Raw genomic sequence first — 18,719 nt, 5'->3', positions numbered from 1 at the left:
GAGGCAGAAGACAAGTCTATAAGGAAAGAATGTGGATGAAGAGAAGGTTATGGCTCAGTGGATGTACGGTAACAGAGTATCCCTAAGCTTAACGTAAGCTAACGACACCATTGTAAATTTCAGACCCACAAGCTGAGTGCTTTTAAGAGAGTCCTGTCCTGATTGAGATGGGTTCAAGACCTGGATGGGGTTGAGCCTATAGGTGAAAGATGGAGCTGACTGTTGCTGACTGAGTCCGAGAAGGCAAGGCTGACGTCCCACTCCTGGTTATAAGCTACCAAGTGGACTCGAGATGTAGACGTGACTCATTCATGTGGTCTTTAGCCTCTGGATTTGAGTTTTCTGATTTAGCTTCCAAGCTCGCTGCTTCCCAGGGCATCCAGACTCTGTGATTTTCTTCCTTGGTGCTGGAACCTCAAGAGGTCCCACTGCCCAAGATCTGACAGGATGACAAAGTCAGTTTTCCTTGATGATTGTCATAGCTAGTTGAAATCCCTTAACAAGGCTATTTTTTATGATTGTCTTTACTTTTAAAATTATGAAAATAATTGATGTTCATGGATAATTTTGAGATAATATCAAATTGTTTAATGTAAAAACATAAAGTCTGCCATTCCCTCTTTTCAGTTCTACTTTATGTTAAACAATTTTAGCTACCTGGGTTTATAAATGATTCTGAATGAGAAGTTACTTGACAAGCCCCTGTCATCAAAGGATATATATTCATGTTCCCAAGAAAGAAATCATTCTGACCTCAGACTCTGAGATATCTTAAAAATTTGGCTCTCAGATTTTGACAGCTGACATTTTTTTGAGTGGGTTAATTAAGGGATATGCTATATTTAGGGGAAACTGCAGGCAATTATTCTGATGTTTCTTCCTTAGATGATGCCAAACATTGTATAATTGAAGAGCTTGGAAATAAATGTTACCTTGATAAGTTTAACAGGAATTTCTCCTCAGCAGAATTCTAATGTTAGAGTTGCAATGTATCTAAATACCTTAGCCTTTTAGCCATTGGAATGATTGGGTAAATATGCTAATGAGATGAAAAAAAAAGGGAAAACGAATTTTCAAAACATATAGATGATTTATGTCAAGTACACAGAACCCCTGCTGGTTAACTATATTTTCAATATTTCCCTAAAGAATTTGACATCATTCAGATCTTGCTGCAGCCCTGCTTGGAGGCAGAGGGTTAGATTGTCTGATCAGCTGTCAGGAGTCCCTTTGCAGTTGGGAATCCAATAAATTTTCTTCACTTTGTCAGATGTAATTTGGAAGAGAATTTTGCTTTGCTTCCCCATATGAGGTGCAAGAATCATTTTTGGTCAAACAGCTCTTGATATTTAATTTTTTTAAATCCTGTATCTATTCAGCCGCCTGAGTCACAAAGTGATTGGCCACTTTAATTCTAAGTTTATTCTTAAAACAAGGGAAATAAAGTTTCAGGTACGTTTTCTAGGTCATCAACATACCTTTGACAGGTGTTTATGATCTGACTCTTTTCAGTCCCCTTCATTTCGTCTCCTAACTTCCCTAAGATTTTCAAATGAAAATATTTCATCTTTAGACAATAGGTCGTTTGTAAAGGTGGCAGGTGAATCTTTATTAGTGAGTTGGCTGGGGCCGACAGTGGCTGCCCCACTTGTAGTGGGTGAAAGCGTAGGTTAAAACTTCCATGGCGATTGCTAGATCTAGATGAGGGTCATTCCCCAAAGGAAGATGGGAGTCTTCTCTGCAGAACAATGCAGAATTCAGGGCTTGGATGGAAGAACATGTAGATAATTTATAGCTCTCCAGGACAGAGAGACTTTGCGTGGATCAGTAGAATACCACAGAAGAGCAAAGACTTCTTTTGCTTTTTTTTGTTTTTCAGAACAGATGGTTGAAGTTGCCAATAAATGCCAGTAAACATTCTTTAGTACTGAATCAATTGTGAGTGAATATGTAACTTGACAGTGAGAATGACCCAGAGATGTTTTGCAGTTTTCTTGTCCCTGGGGTTTGGGACGGGGCTTCAGGGGTTACCATGGGTCTGTGCCTTGAGACTCTCAATGCTGGGAAACACTAAACACATACGTTTTTAAGTCTCTTGGGACTAGTGAACCCAAGATTTCTGATAAAGGAGCTTCTTGGTGCTTTGGAGATGAGAGAACTCTAGGCAATCATTGATCTTGCCATCGAACCATAGTACTCAATGGCAAGATAGCCTGTATGTATGCATATACGTGTACACATGTACACAGGCCCAACATACACATTGTCAGAATTCCATTTCAGACATTTCTCTATTTTATAACTTTTAATGTACTGTCTAATTCTAAAAGTTACCATACTTAAAGGTATTACCTTCTGAGACAGGTAGAACAGATATATATCTTGACTATCACATACTAGTGGTGAGAACTTGGGAATCGGAATGAGAATAGGAATAACCATCTAAATGGATTATCGTGAAAATTAAACAATGGGTTTAAACTCTGTAGTGCAATACCTGACATGTAGTAAATTCTCATTAAGTGCTGGCTATTTAAAAATTACTTTTTATAACTCTTAACTTCTTGTTAACTGAATTCCCCTAACTATCTCATCTGTGAACTTATAATAATAATGGCTTTGTACACACAGAGGGTACGTGGAATATTTGATCATCTCTTTCTATACTATATCTTATTTTTTAGTTTTTAGTAATTTGATGAATGTAGGACTGGTCTGCACAAGTAGCTTTAAATATCACGTTGGGAAGAGATAATAAATTATGTGTTTATTTCCTAAGCCATTTAACACACGTGTAGATGTGAAGACACTCAATAAATGTCCATTGGTTTGCTGATGGACAGACATGTACCTCTCACATTTTTCCTCTGTCCCACCGTAGCTACCAGCATCAACTCTAGCCTTTGGATTTGACATTAATGGAGAAGATGCAGAACCTTTGGGTGATAGGGTACATACATGAGTTATCCGTAATCAAAATCGCAATAATGCTCCAGATGGTAAAAAGTTATGGCCACATATAAAATGTGCAAAATTGACTTGAAATGTGGAAGTGTTTTTTGTCTATTTGGTGCCAAACCATCATTTTGACTGTTGCTATTTTACAGTGTATAACCTAGTTGGTTTTCCATTGTGCAAGAAGGATGAGCATCTGAGGAAGAGAAAATATTCATTCGTGGGACTTTCCTCACTGGTCTCATGCTTCCTGATAGGATTGGTCACTAGGAAGTGTGGGTCCTATGAATCCCAGGTAGCTGGAAGTGATCAGAGGCTTGAATGAACCATTAATAATCAAGATACAAATTAGTTTAAAAAGGAAAAGCAAAGTTGACTTTGAGGGGAATCAGTTAAATGGTTTGAAACTATTTTGCACGTAGAGGCAGTATGAACATGGTCCACTCTTTGGAAAACCTAAACTCTTCTGATGATTATGTCAAAAATAACCCTAATGATTATTATGATCCCAATGATCTTAATGACCCATTTTGTCATTTTATGACCCAGGGTCATGCTATGATCCTGTTCAGCACTTGAGTGAGATGATTGCATAATATCTCTGGAAACACTAGGTGAAGATCCATCCGTTATCTAGGGTACTGCCATCAGGTAGTACGTTGTTCCCCACCACTCAAGGGCCCTCTGATTTCTGACTTACTGTCCTTTCTGCCAGAATCTCCTTATTTCCTGCCCTCTAAGTACTTTCTCCTCTTTCATCTCCTAATTAGCCCTGTATAATAATGTCAAAGAGATGTCAAAAAAGATAAGTAACATCATCATCTTTGAGTAACTTCTAACTTTCACCATCACAAAACCCACCAAAACGAGGAAACATAAGAGGCCTGTCTGCCTGTTTAGAATGGTGGCTAAAAGTAAGAAAATAAAAATAAAGAGGAGGAAGAAGATTTGATACAACAGATTATAGAAATATTTCTAAAGGGAAGCTAATTATAATGGTCACTATTGCAGCATCAATATGTATATGATAGAAATTTATATATATATATGCTGAATTTAGATGAGGATTTTATTAGATGGCTTTGATTTACTGTTAAATCTCTGACGTTTGAGATCATAGCATTCTCTGGCAAGACTGAATTGGACAGAAAGGGGAGTTACCTTGTTGGTTTTGTTTTCCATAAGGCATTGGTTACAAAGTAGCCACACTGGGGAGGGATCTTCATGGCCCTTGGAAGATGTCTGTGCCCCATAAATATTCTCTAGTAACTGCTGGTGACCATAAATCACTACCGCTATGTTCCTGTGATCTGATCTGCACACTCAAAGAAGTTAATATTAATAATTAAAATATAATCAGTGATTCAAACCTTAATACATGCTGTGAGATCCTGTGTTTTCCTGGCTGACAACACAGAAAGTCCTAGTGACTGAAGAAAAGAGGGAGTGATTGTGCAGTTGGAGTACAGCTCCAAAGAGAAAGATTGCGTGCGTGTGGTGACAGTGGGATTTGAAAGAAGCAGAGAAAGGCAAATATCATATGATATCACTTATATGTGGAATCTTAAACAATGATACAAATGAACTTATTGACAAAACAGAAATAGACTCACAGACATAGAAAATAAACTTATGGTTACCAAAAGGGAAAGAGGGAAGAAAGGATATATTAGGAATTTGGGATTAACAGATACACACTACTACGTATAAAATATGTAAACAGCAAGGACCTACTATATAGCACAGGGAACTGTATTCAAAATCTTTTAATAACCTATAATGGAAAAGAATCTGAAAAAGAATAGTTACATATGTATAACTGAATCACTTTGCTGTACACCTGAAGCTATACTTCAATTTAAAAAAAGAACAAGAGTGTAGGAAGGTAAAATGGGGATATGTCACTCAGTTTTATGAAGCCAGGGACTTCTAACGTTAGGAAGAACCCAAGGGAAAAGTGGTGGAAAGTAGTATTTTCTTTCTGTTTTGAAAAATTGCTTACTGGTAAAACAAATTGCTTACATCATTTGTTTTACCATTATGCTCTATTCTAGTTTCAAATGTGTTTACTTTTATATATGCCACATGGCTGCAGGTTTGAGGACGCTTACAAAAATAGAGCCATTATAACAAAATATAAATGTTCACAAATGAATCTTCTTACAAGGGGAAGTAAGGGCAACAAAGTAAGAAGAAGCTGGTGGGGAAGGGTAGTATACAAAATCTGTGCTGTGAAGTGTTTTTATATGCTTGCTGATGTAGGTCAAAGAACTAACAGCAAGCTTTCTAGAAGTCCTTATACAAAAGGAAACAGTAATAAGAGCAAAAGCTACAGTTTTAAAAAGTTCAGTGTAGACTATGGAGATCTTCCTGTCTCTAGACTTAAATCTTTCAATGCCCTCGTCCTTGGATTTCACGTGTTCTCACTCCATATTCACCTGGGTGTAGCCAAATCCTCGGTTGTGGAGCTGGAGGATATGAGGTTGTGCAGAGCACACACCTTGAGATCTGGTGTGTCAGATGTATTCAGCTATTGCAACTCTGTTGGATCAGCTGAGATCTTCTCCCTTCCCAGCCCTCTGATGAATTGAAATTGGGCAGGAAAACCTACATCCCCATGTGCTTTGCACCTAAGGGTTTTCTTACCTCTGTCCTGACCTTAAGTTCCAAATTTACTAAGGCTAGAGGAAGATTTCTAGGATTCAATGGGCCAGGCCCTCCTGGACTCATCCCTCCTTTCTTCCCTTTCTTGTTTTCTCCCTGCTACTCCTTCTGTTGCTCTAGGAATCACGTTCTCTAACTTAGGTATGATGAAAGAAGTTAATGTGGGCGGAAGGTAAAACTGGGTTGTACGCCGTATTCTCGATTCCTTAGAAAGCAGTCTCCACACAGTGGAGAAGGGGTTCCTTGGTTGAAGGGTAGAAGGAGCAAGAAGGCATCTTCCTTTCTACTCTAAGCACACATATTGTCCTGGCCTGAATTCTAGAAAAAAAATGAGCAGAGCCTGAGATGAGCTTTCACATAGTTCATTTTGTTTAGGCTCTAAAGGAACTGAGAATAGTACAACAGGGGAGAAAGCAAAGCCAGTGCAAGGGTCTGCTATTGAACTGGTTACTGCAGTGGGTAACTGGAGACACCTGAGATACAGCAAAGGATTTATCCATTTGCGCCCATCCCTCACTGGTCAAGGGTGGCTCTGTGGGGTTACTTCCTCATTCTTGCAGGTTTGCCAATGTGCTCAAATGGCTGTACAGTTTCCTGCAGGCGTCATTCACAGCAGCAGTAGAGATGTACTGGCAAAATCAAGATATATTCATTGCAGCTGAGGTGAGGAGCTGTCAGGTTACATCTGCCCGGGGTCAGTTGCCATAGCAGTACTGGAGTAAAAAGGGGGCAAAGGGGTTGTGAGACAGGGCATAAGAGGCGTCTGATATACACAGCATGGTGCAGGGTCATGTATATTTCACATTTGCCTGTAATCAATGAAAATCCCCTCCAAATTCTAGAGTAGGTTGACATCCTGAGTTTTGTTGCAAGTTTTATCTTTTTGTGTTTACAAGTATTGTATTGGAACGTGGAAAGACGCTGCTTCAGAGGGTTTTGTTTTTGGTTTTGTTTGTTTAGTCAGATCTGTGGTTAATACATCTGCCTATTGGAATTGATTTTACAATAAATGGAGTTTAAAATCAAATGTATAGACAACAAAAAGGTAAAATAGAAAAATGTGAGTGATAAGAATAAAGTTTAAGATCAGCAAGTAAGCTTCAGTTAAAGTCAGAAGGTTACAATAATAACTTTAAAAGGTAAAAATCTAACAAACATTTATTCAAGCAGCGTATGGGTAAGATTCCTGAATTGAGACTGTATTTTTTTAAAAGTTACTCACGTTGAATAAATAGGCATTTTCTCCCCTCCAACAAATTTCTTCTATTACAAGAACTAATGAGAAGAGTTTAATGTAAGAAAATGTAATGAACGAGGGAGTGATTGAGAAAGAGTAGGAAGATTAACGAATGATGGTAAAATAGAACTTTCTGTGGAAAAGAACCAACAAAGGCTTCAGTACTGATAAATCCGAAAGTGATGTGAGGCGTTACATTCTACAATTATTTACATTTGTGATGAAACCTGAAAACAACGTGGGAATAGAAAAAAAAAAAAAGCCTGAATTGGGATATATGGAAAAATGAGAGGAAAGAAAAGTGCTAAAAGGGCACAGTGGTGCTCTTCCTCACAAAGAGGCGTTATTGCCTCAAGCTATTAAGTTTCATATCAGATCTTTGGCAAGAGTTAAAGATCTCCTTTCCTTTGCCCCTTTACCTCATGCACGGCCTTTGAGAATATTAGTAATTGTTTTAACAATAATAGCATTTATTTAAAAACTTGCCCTGTGCTGGGTATTCAGCAAATGCTTTAGCTTGGGTTTCATTATTTAATTCTCACAAAGACCTTAGGAGGTGGAGTTTATTATTTCTGTTATTATAGACTAGTTTAATGAGGCTTAGAGAGGAGAGTTAAATTGCTTGAGGTTAGAGCTAGTAATAGCCAAATTGGAGGTCAGCCCATTTCTGACCTCATTGATAGTGTTCCTAAGCACTTAGCTCTCTGCTGGTAAATAGAACAAGAAGAGCAGTCCTGAGCTAGAGAAATCCCCAACTTCATATTAAAATTCTGTAGGTTTAATACTACTTATGGCCATAATGATTTGAATATAACCCCAGGTCACGTGGCCTAACAATGGCTATCTTCTGATCTGTGCATTTACTTGTATAAAGATAGATACAATGTTATAAAATTTAAATAACATTTATTGTTATTATATAATAGGTTTTTTATACATCTTTATTGGAGTATAATTGCTTTACAGTATTTTATTAGTTTCTGCTGTACAACAAAGTGAATCAGCTATACGTATACATATATCCCCGTATCCCTTCCCTCTTGCATCTCCCTCCCACCCTCCCTATCCCACCACTCTAGGTCATTGCAAAGCACCGAGCTAATCTCCCTGTGCTACGCTGCTGCTTCCCACTAGATATCGTATTTTACATTTAGTACTGTATATATGTCAATGCTACTCTCACTTCACCCCAGCTTCCCCTTCCCTCCCCCCCACCCCACCCTGTGTCCTCAAGTCAATTCTCTACGTCTGCGCCTTTATTCCTGCCCTGCCACTAGGTTCATCAGTATCCTTTTTTTTAGATTCCATATATGTGTGTTAGCATATGGTATTTGTTTTTCTGACTTACTTCACTCTGTATGACAGACTCTGGGTCCACCACCTCCCTACAAATAACTCAATTTCATTTCTTTTATGGCTGAGTAATATTCCATTGTATATATGTGCCACATCTTCTTTATCCATTCATCTGTTGATGGACTCTTAGGTTTCTTCCATGTCCTGGCTATTGTAGATAGTGGTACATGTGATACATGTCTCTTTTTTAATTATGGTTTTCTCAGAGTATATGCCCAATAGTGGGATTACTGGGTCATATGGTAGTTCTATTTTTAGTTTTTTAAGGAACCTTCATGCTGTTCTCCATAGTGGCTGTATCAATTTACATTTCCACTAACAGTGCAGGAGGGTTCCCTTTTCACCACACCCTCTCCAGCATTTATTGTTTCTAGATTTTTTGATGATGGCCATTCTGACTGGTGTGAGGTGATACCTCATTGTAGTTTTGATTTGCATTTCTCTAATAATTAGTGATGTTGAGCATCTCTTCATGTGCCTCTTGGCCATCTGTATGTCTTCTTTGGTGAAATGTCTACTTAGGTCTTCCACCCATTTTTTAATTGGGTTGTTTATTTTTCAATATTGCGTTCCATGAGCTGTTTGTATACTTTGGAGATTAATCCTTTGTTGTTTCATTTGCAAATAGTTTCTCTTATTCTGAGGGTTGTCTTTTTGTCTTGTTTATGGTTTCCTTTGTTGTGCAAAAGCTTTTAAGTTTAATTAGGTCCCATTTGTTTATTTTTGTTTTTATCTTCATTACTCTAGGAGGTGGGTCAAAGAGTGGTTTATGTCAAAGAGAGTTTTTCCTATGTTTTCCTCTAAGAGTTTTATAGTGTCTGGTCTTACATTTAGGTCTTTAATCCATTTGGAGTTTATTTTTGTGTATGATGTTAGATAGTGTTCTAATTTCATTCTTTTACATGAAGCTGTCCAGTTTTCCCAGCACCACTTATTGAAGAGGCTGTCTTTTCTCCATTGTATGTTCTTGCCTCCTTTGTCATAAATTAGGTGACCATATGTGCGTGGGTTTATCTCTGGGCTTTCTATTCTGTACCATTGATCTATATTTCTATTTTTGTGCCAGTACCATAGTCTTGATTACTGTAGCTTTGTAGTATAGTTTGAAGTTGGGAAGCCTGATTCCTCCAGCTCCATTTTCTTCTTTCTCAAGATTGCTTTGGCTACTTGGGGTCTGAAAATGGCCTTCTTCTGATTTGTGTATTTACATAAAGATATATACAATGTAAAGATAGATACAAGATAGATAGATACAATGTTATAAAATTTAAATAACATTTAAATTAACATTTATATAACAATTATATATAACAATTATATATAACAATTATATATATTAAATTAACATTTATATAACAATTATATATAACAATTATATATATATTTATATAACAATTAACATTAAATAAACATCTCATTAACATTTATTATTATTACATAATAATACAGTTCTTAAAACTGACACAATTGCATAAAATCAGGCTCCCAGTAGAAAATCTGTACTTTATGTGTGCATATTCTATCATCTGTCTCTATTATCTCTCCATCCATCCATCTATACCATCATCATCTATCCACCTAGTTAATATGGTTCATGAGTGCACAGGTCTGTGTGTGGATGGGTAGTAGGAATATAAATTCTTTTTCTCAGGACATTGATGCTGTTAGACTGGGAAAGTTATAATGAATGTGGTATACACATCTTTATTCTAAGTCCTCTGACAACTGAGATGGTTTGGAATGATAATGACCCTCATATGGAAGAGGTTAAAAAAGTGTGCTTTTCCACATTAGTCTTGGCCCTAATTTCTCTCCAGCAGATACTGTGGTTATCAGGCTTCTAAGAAAATAAATGAATACCTTGTGGCAGAGTCTTTTGTGCCCCTGGGAGATGAGACTGAAAAAATAAGTTCTGGTGCAATGAGTGATTATAGCATGTAGAGTAGGTGACAGTCTGATGGATTTTAGTAATAACCACAGCCAGTTCTATTGAAGTTGATCCAAACCTTTTTTTTTTTTTTGCTTAAGTTTTTGGGAAATTCAGGGAAAATCAGGACTGTCAGATGAAATTGTCTTATAATGGGATATATAGCCAATGAGTGGGATAGGAGTTTCTTGGTGTGGCATTCAGATACATCAGTTCTACATTAAAAAAAAATGAAATGCAATATAATTCTTCACCACACTTTAAACTATAAAAACACCAGTAGTGAAAATTGCATTCATAATGCACAGCAAAATTCTTTACCTCATGTTTCCCCATTTTCTATAAACACAGTAGTGTCCTACAATCCTCTAGTCTCTGCTTTCAAACTTCCCAAAGCACTTTCATCTAACCCATGCATTCACTTTTTTTTCCTCTTTTCATTTATTACCCCCACCCCCACCCCACTCCAGGTAGTTATTGTCTGTTCATTCCAGAATAAACCCTTTGCCTGTCAGCCCCATTTTTACCCCTAACATCACAAAAGAATCTGTAGTTTTCAAGATAGACACAGGGTCTCAGAGGCTCTTCCATTTTAATGGTGGAAGTGTGGGGTTGGGGAAATTGCAAGCACTTGACGTTTGTATAATTTCTTTATTCCTATTACAGATACTTACTTGAACAATTTCCCCACCATCCTTCCCCCACCACCCTGCAAACACCATTTAATGTCAGGGATAAATGTGAACTACTGAAGGATTTTAAGGAAGAGGATGATGAGAAATGCAGGATCAAACTTGCATTTTGGCTGCTGAGTGGAGAATAGATGGGGAAGGAAAGAGTAATGAGATTTAAAGCAAGGAGAATAGTTAGGAAATTACCAGGGTAATCCCTGGAAGGAATGATGGTGGTCTAAGTGTGGGTAGGGACTACAAAAGACAAGTGGGCAGATTCAGGAAATATAAAGGAAGTGGTATCAACAGGGCTTCAGGATTGACTGAATGTGGCAGGTGAGGAAGAAAGGCATTGTGGAGGTAAAATAAATTCATTGTTGACTTGGACAGACTTGAGCCCAGGAGTCAAGACTTAATCCTTCTGCTTTGTTACTTGGTCCCTCTGCTCTCCTAGCCTGTCCTCTAAAGATGAAATGAAATGGCTGAATAGTTACCATGGAAACACATCAATTTATGAAAAGGACCAAGGTTGTGTAGACAAAAATTTGTTTGCTTGTTTTACATATCTTTCTCTGATTTTGAAGTAACCTGGCTCCTTTAAGAGATATCTTGAAAGACCTAAGTTATCAAGTACTATTTGATAAAAAGAGTGATTATTACAATTAGAAAACAAAGGTATGGGCCAGATCATGAAGTCAGAGATCTCTGATGGTTCTTTTGGTCCCTTCTGAACAGCACAGTGACTCTTTTCACTCTCAGGGAAGAAAGGTACTTTCTAAATCCCACACCGTCATTCTTCTCCTGGGCACAATGGTTTGGAGAAGGGATAAGGCAAACGCACCTCTACCTCTCCAGCTTTCTTCATTTATAAGCCTTTCAAGCCCCTTAACAAGAACTCCCCACACAAATAGTTAGAACTCTGCACTTAATTAGTCAAGGGGCAGGATAGAGGTCAGAGTGTCTGTGTGAGGTTGCTGTTGTTTAGGTGAAAAAACAAGAGAACTGAATTTTCTTGAGTTTTAACTCTGGCACTGATACCTCATAATGTTATTGCCCCAATTAAATCTCTACCTATCTGAGCCATTTTTTCCCTCCTTACTCAACAGTTGTGAGAATTAAATAAGAGAGTTAACAATAAATGTATCCCATTGTCTGGCAATCTCAAAGGACCAGGAAACTGATCTGAAGCATAGACCCTCTTGCCAAGGCTTGAGCAATTATTCCACTTACTTCTAAACTTTCTTCTCTGTTGGTAAGTAGATGATCTAAGCCTGTGGTCGGGGTGGGAACTGTTCTCAGGGGAGGAAGAAGGAGGTGGGTATCTGAATTTCCTCTTTTTTGACTATTGGATATTTCATTGATGACCCCTTTAACCTTCCTCCCAAGTTTTGCTAGAAACCCTTGAATTTTCAATCTGGAGGTAATGAGAAGCCATCCTTAAATCTAAAAGCTGAGTGTCCTGATCAGAAGCTAAGTCAGAGAATGACTTAATGGTTATTTTGTCTTCCTATTCCCTCTTCTTGGCAGGTATGAACTTGTTTTCGGAGTTTTGGCTGGCTCTGCATTTGTTCATCAGTAGCTATTAACTCATGGTCAGAAGCCTACCTAATTTTATTAAATGAGTCCAAAATCCAATTTAGGACAGACAATTTTGCTATAGCACCCCTGAAACATAATTATTTAATTTCTGTTTGAAACTTCTATTATTTTTTTCCTTACAGAACAACTTACCCTTTGTTGGAGAGTTCAAAATGATTACTATTTATATTATACTTTACTTGCACTGTGGTGATAGTACTACATGCTTTTTATACATTATGAACTAATTTATTAATTACACAATGATTTGCAGAGCATTGACAATGTTTGTAGTTCTAGGATAGAGGGATGAGCAAAATCAAAATAAATTCTCAAGTAGAGCTTATATTATAATGGAAGATATAGGTAATAATCAAGTATAAACAAAGAAATTATCAAACATATTCATATATTATTACATATACATATATATTACATACATATTACATATACATATATATTACATACATATTACATATACATATATATTCATATATATGTATAATTAATTCAAGTTACTCTGAAGGGAACAATAGGGTGCTGGGTGAAAGATAATAAGTATCTAGTTGGCATGGGAATTAAATTTCTGTGGAGGTGATATTTAAATATTTACTTTTTACAAAAACCTTATGGACAGGAATCAATGGCATCATTTTACAGATGAGTAAATTAAGCCTCAGAGATTTATATATATTTCCATGGTCAAACATTAATAAGCAATAGATCTGTGATTAACTCCAAGTGCTAGCTTGGCTATAGAGTGCCTGCTTTTAACACTAATTTTTGTTTCTCATAATATATTTATATTCACTTTCCTGAACATTCAATCTTCCACTCTTCTTTTATAGACATATAACCAAATGGGTAATATTTGGTTACAGTCAGTTGGTTGTGCAAAGGTTGCTAAATATTGGTCATTGCTGGGTGCTAATCTATGCCAAAACATCATCATAAAGTGGATCCCAGGAAGAAAAAAGCTCCATGGACAACACTCCTGAATTGCATTAAAGGGTTATAAACCTCAAACCAATTGAAAGTTTTCCCTCTGGGTTTTGGAAAATGTTCACCTCCCTTGTCCTTTCTTTGCAGCTCCTTACACAATAACCTATCTCCTGCCACTTCTCTTGACCTCCAGATTTTGGTCCTTCTCGGAATATGAAATGTTTAGCTAAGGATGACACTGGGAGATCAGCAAGTGGAAGGTGAATGAAAAATAATGGTACGCTTCTACATATGAAGATGCTGAGATTCAAAGAGACTGACAGGAAGAATGGTTAGTAAATGGTAGAGCTTAGAAGTGTAGATTCAACCTAAGGAGTAGGTTTCTGTCCAGAACTAGATTCTGGATTCAGAATATAAATCTACTGTAAAGTCACTCACTTATGAAATCCCTGATGCTCCTTCTTCCTGTCACTCCCCACTCTCCAAGGAAGTCTCCTTAGTTCAATGGGGTCAAAAAAGTAAGCCGTGGGTTCAGAGTGAGACATGGAAAGAGGGGTTTTTTTCTTTTATAATAGTGTAACCAACAGAGGGTCATCATCAAGGCCTCTCTCAGACCAAACAGAATTGTGCAGCATTGGTTGGCAGAGAGCAGGACGAAAGGAGTTCCTTTCGGGAATAGTTCCTACTGGAGGTTGAGGATGAATATGGAACATAACCTCCTCTTGATCTAGAAAATTGCAACAACTAAAGAATGGTCAATATCCAAGATCTTCAAAGAAATTGTAATCTTTAGACTAACTCTGTATTTCAATTGTACTTTATCAAAGTGGTTTCAGGTTCAACTAAGATGTATTACAACTCCTCTCTCTGCCTCTGTGCTATGTGCCTTTATATATACTACCATGTTTAAATCTTGTGAGCTCCTTGAGATAAGCCCTATTTGGCTTATGGAGTAATTAGGCTCAGAAAGTTTGTATCAACTTCCATACTGGAAAGAAGAAAATTTATATATATTAATCAACTAGTACAAGTTCTTGTAGGGAGAGACCTATTTTAGTTGAGAATGTGATTTTTTAAGACACTTTGGACTGGTTACTGAACCTCCAGGACATGAATATGGGTGAAATCCTGTATAGACTGTGGAAGAATATTTTCAAGTTAAGGGAGCCAGGAGAGAAAGTAAGGGAGATATGGAAGCATAAAGAAAGACAGAGGTCCTTCCCTGTGATTCTTTTCTCCTACCCAAGTTTTAGGAAACTTATCAAATTCTTGAAAATCTTGAGGTATAAATACTTTATTTTGAAGTGGAGGTATTGAACTTTGCCTTGTTCAACGATAATTTAATAAAAAGTAAAATCATGATTCATAAAAATGGAACTTCTGTCAAAGATTTTATAATCAATTAATGAGAATGAATAAAATATTATAAGCAGTTCAAAGGAAGAGTCAAAGGGCACACACTTATAAAAGCATCCAGGAATGCTGAAATTATTTTATGAATAGATGCAAGACTGTCTTCTTCCAGTGGAGAAGGGCTACCAATTGCATCTCCACTGGTCAAAAGGCATTTGTGTCTCAATGGATAGGAACCATTTATATGTATTACTATCATTTCCCTACAAACTACAGAGTTGTAAAATAGCTTAGACAAGAAAGACACAGATAACCCAGAAGGGTTATAGGACACTCAGTGACCATTTTGCCCATTTCAGAGTCTTTCGCAATTTTCCCTGACGGCCATCGGATTGTTGGGAGCAGGACTAAAGGAACATGCTTGAAGCCAGGATGCTGAGTTGGAGAGAAACCTGAGGAACTAAGCAACTGGGAATCAATAAATGTTATGGGGTGGGCTTTGGACTTTGACAGAGGGTGAATTGGGGTTCAGGCCAAATTTCACTCAGCTGACATATGGTTTACATTTTATGGTCCTTAGAATGGTAAGAAGGAAATTGAGATAGAAACCCCAATTTTTCTGCCTCCAAGTCTACTGCAATTTTCACTTCACTATGCTATATCAAAATATTCTAAATAAGAGCTCTCTTTTAGTGAGGTTAAATGAATGTTCAATAATACCAAAATGAAAATTTTCTGCTTAGACAGGAAGCAGTGAAAACTGAAAGACTATGATGGTTTTCATGCACCCATTTGAGTAGGCAAACATTTTGAACTGAATTGTGTCCCCACAAAAGTTTTTTTCAAGTCCTAATTTCCAGTACTCTGAATGGAACTTTATTGGAAATAGGATCTTTGCAGATGTAATCAAGTTAAAATAAAATCATATTGGATTAGGGTGGCCCCTAACATGAGAGAAAGGACAAAGAGGTTCTTGGCATAGAAATGCACAGTCAGAGACACACACAGAGGGAAGATGACCATGTGAACATGGAGACAGAAATTGGAGTGATGCAGCTACAAGCCAAGAACACCAAAGCTTGCTGGCAACCACCAGGAGCCAGGTAGGTAGGGGAGGGATTCTCCTCAGAGCCTCCAGAGAGACGATGGCTCTGCCTACCCTTGATTTTGGACTTCTATCTTCCAGAACTGTGAGATAATAAATTTTAAGTTCAGAGCCTCCAGAGAGATGATGGCTCTGCCTACCCTTGATTTTGGAATTCTATCTTCCAGAACTGTGAGATAATAAACTTTAAGTTACACTGTTTGTGGTATTTTGTTATAGCAGACCTAGGAAACATGCAACAGAGAAGGTGATATCTTCTAGTTTTTCCAAAAATCATTTTTAAAAGCTCATAAGTTTAACATACAATACAGAAAGGATAAACCAATTTAAAGTAGGTGATAAAGAAGATGTGGCACAATAAAGAAGGTGTGGCACATATATGCAATGGAATATTACTCAGACATAAAAAGAAATGAAATTGAGTTATTTGTAGTGAGGTGGATGGACCTAGAGTCTGTCATACAGAGTGAAGTAAGTCAGAAAGAGAAAAACAAATACCATGTGCTAACACATATAGATGGAATCTAAAAAGAAAATGGTTCTGAAGAACCTAGGGGTAGGACAGGAATAAAGATGCAGACATAGAGAATGGACTTGAGGACACGACGAGGGGGAAGGGTAAGCTGGGACAAAGTGAGAGAGTGGCATGGACATATATACACTACCAACTGTAAAATAGATAGCTAGTGGGAAGCAGCCACATGGCACAGGGAGATCAGCTCGGTGCTTTGTGACCACCTAGAGGGGTGGGATAGGGAAGGTGGGAGGGAGACGCAAGTGGGAGGCGATATGGGGTATATGTATAGCTGATTCACTTTGTTATAAAGCAGAAACTAACACACCATTGTAAAGTAATTATACTCCAAAAAAATGTTAAAAAATATAATACAAAAAGAATGACATACCAAAACAAAACAAAACTTAGAAAGATAGCTTTGGATATGGGATAAGGAAGATATTATCATTTTTCTTTTTCCTCCCTCCTTTCCTTCCTTCTAGATGAGAAACATATAACAGAAAGTCCAAGAGGAAAGGTTCCCTAACTACCATGAGAATGGGGTTGCACGACTATTCTGAAGAATTGACACTACACAGTAGTGAAAGAAATTGAGCTAAGGAAAGCTCATGGAATAGAGTGGATGATCCACTTCAAGATTTCCTACTCATCTTGTGGACGGTACATCAGTGTGAAAAGTATGATTAAGACATAAATATTCTATTTTAAGTTTTCCTTCAGATTATTTATGTGCACCTACTATTTTGGAGCGTGGACTATCCTGTTGATTTTAGGGTTGGTTTTCACAGAAATTGAGTTGTATGCTTATTAGTTCAAGGTTTGTGTTCCCTGTTGGTGCTATAAGCTCCATAAGAGCAGGAACCATGTCTATTTAGGTCATCCCAGAATCCCCCAGGAACTAGAATGGTTCCTGACAAATAGTAGGCGTTATATACCATCAATGATTGAACTAATAATAGAAAGTAAGTAAATAACCTAACAGATCTTTCAGTTGGTGACTGATAAAGCTTTAAATTTGTACTGTGGCCTTTTAAATTTACCAAGCTGATTGGTTTGTAGCTGCCAATATTTGGTTGGCAATTAATAGCTCTAGTTGTCTTGTTGGAGCAGACTCTTCTATTGCTTCCAGGCCAACCTAGTTTTGTTTTTATTTACCTTTCCCTTAATGAGTGCTATATTCACATGGCATTTGCAACTAAAAATTATATAAAAAATATATTTTATTTTTTATTGTGGAATAATTTGAGATTTCAGGAAAGTTGCAAATATATTACAAAGATCTCATGTACTCCTCATCCATCTTCCCCTAATGTTAACTACTTACATAACCATGATATATTTATCCCAAATACAAAGTTAACATTGGTACAAACTATTAACTAAAGTACAGATTTGTTTTTTTTTTAAGATGTTGGGGTTAGGAGTTTGTTAATTAATTTATTTATTTTTGCTGTGTTGGGTCTTCATTTCTGTGCGAGGGCTTTCTCCAGTTGTGGCAAGCGGGGGCCACTCTTCATCGCGGTGCGCAGGCCTCTCACTATCGCGGCCTCTCTTGTTGCGTAGCACAGGCTCCAGACGCGCAGGCTCAGTAGTTGTGGCTCACAGGCCTAGTTGCTCCGCGGCATGTGGGATCCTCCCAGACCAGGGCTCGAACCCATGTTCCCTGCATTAGCAGGCAGATTCTCAACCGCTGCGCCACCAGGGAAGCCCCTAAAGTACAGATTTTATTTGAATTTTATTGTCTTTCCACTGATGTATCTTTTTTTGTTGTTGTTCAGGATACGATCTAAGCTATTACATTGCATTAAATAACTATTTGTAATTAATTTTTTTATTGAAGTGTATTTGATTTACAATGTTGTGTTAGTTTCTGGTGTACAGCAAAGTGATTCAGTTATACATATATTTTTCAGTATAGGTTATTACAAGATATTGAATATAGTTCTCTGTGCTACACAGTAGGACCTTATTGTTTGTCTATTTTATATATGGTAGTGTGTATCTGCTCACCTCAAACTCCTAATTTATTCCTCTCCCCACTTTCCCCTTTGGTAACCATAAGTTTGTTTTCTATGTCTGTGAGTCTGTTTCTGTTTTGTAAATAAGTTCATTTGTAACATAGCTAAGTAACTTTTGATATTTACTATAGTATACATAACATATATAATGGACCATAAAAACTGTAGTATACTTACTATGTAGTTTTTGATGGAAACTTCTTTTAGTGACCATTTTTCAGGCAGCAAGGTAGCACCCAAAATCTTTCCAGGGAGCACACAAATACTGAATCCATCAATTTTCTGGTTTCAGCTTGTTAGGTTTGAATAGAATAGAGGCCATAATAGTGGTCCATGTTGCTTCAAAGGCAAAATCTTGAATATAAACCTAAGCATTTCATACATTCAACAGTAGAT

This window comes from Tursiops truncatus, chromosome 17, assembly GCF_011762595.2.
Source record: "Tursiops truncatus isolate mTurTru1 chromosome 17, mTurTru1.mat.Y, whole genome shotgun sequence".
NCBI classification, from domain to species: domain Eukaryota; kingdom Metazoa; phylum Chordata; class Mammalia; order Artiodactyla; family Delphinidae; genus Tursiops; species Tursiops truncatus.
The sequence above is the reverse complement of the archived record's forward strand: the minus strand, read 5'-3'. Positions refer to the sequence as shown.